Source organism: Cetorhinus maximus, unplaced genomic scaffold (assembly GCF_964194155.1).
Source record: "Cetorhinus maximus unplaced genomic scaffold, sCetMax3.hap1.1 HAP1_SCAFFOLD_1492, whole genome shotgun sequence".
Classification (NCBI taxonomy): Eukaryota; Metazoa; Chordata; class Chondrichthyes; order Lamniformes; family Cetorhinidae; genus Cetorhinus; species Cetorhinus maximus.
The window spans coordinates 56,181-57,500 of record NW_027597433.1 but is presented as its reverse complement, the minus strand read 5'-3'; positions in this window follow the sequence as shown (position 1 = coordinate 57,500).

Sequence of the window (1,320 nt, the reverse complement as noted above, 5' to 3'; positions counted from 1 at the left end):
CCTCTCCTCACTCAGTTAACCCCCTCCTCACTCACTTAACCCCCTCCTCACTCAATTAACCCCCTCCTCACTCACTTAACCCCCTCCTCACTCAATTAACCCCCTCCTCACTCAGGTAACCCCCTCCTCACTCAATTAACCCTCTCCTCACTCAATTGACCCCCTCCTCACTCAGGTAACCCCCTCCTCACTCAGTTAACCCCCTCCTCACTCAGTTAACCCCCTCCTCACTCACTTAACCCCCTCCTCACTCAATTAACCCCCTCCTCACTCAATTAACCACCTCCTCACTCAATTAACCCTCTCCTCACTCAATTGACCCCCTCCTCACTCAGGTAACCCCCTCCTCACTCAGTTAACCCCCTCCTCACTCAGTTAACCCCCTCCTCACTCACTTAACCCCCTCCTCACTCAATTAACCCCCTCCTCACTCAATTAACCACCTCCTCACTCAATTAACCCCCTCCTCACTCAGTTAACCCTCCTCACTCAATTAACCCCGTCCTCACTGAACCCTCCTCACTGAACCCTCCTCACTGAACACACCCTCCTCACTCAACACACCCTCCTCACACAATATCCCCTCCTCACTCAATACCCCCTCCTCACTCAATAGCCTCTCCTCAATCAATACCCCCTCCTCACTCAATACCCCCTCCTTACTCAATAGCCTCTCTTCACTAATTACCCCTCCTCACTCAATACCCCCTCCTCTCTCAATACCCCCTCCTCAATCAATACCCCCTCCTCACTGAATAGCCTCTCCTCACTAATTACCCCTCCTCACTAATTACCCCTCCTCACTCAATACCCACTCCTCAATCAATACCCCCTCCTCACTCAATAGCCTCTCCTCACTAATTACCCCTCCTCACTCAATACCCCATCCTCACTCAACACACCCTCCTCACTCAACACACCCTCCTCACTCAGCACACCCTCCTCACTCAATACCCCCTCCTCACTCAATACCCCCTCCTCACTCAATTTCCCCTCCTCACTCAATACCCCCTCCTCGCTCAATACCCCCTCCTCACTCAATTTCCCCTCCTCACTCAATACCCCCTCTTCACTCAATTTCCCCTCCTCATTCAATACGCACTCCTCACTTAATACTCCAGCCTCACTCAACACCCCCTCCACACTTATCCCGACTTACTCAATACCCACTCCTCACTCAATTAACCCTCCTCACACAATACCCCCTCCTCATTCGATTAACCCTCCTCTCTCAATACCCCCTCCTCAATCAATACCCCCTCCTCAATCAATACCCCCTCCTCACATAATACCCCATCCTCATTCAATTAACCCTCCTCA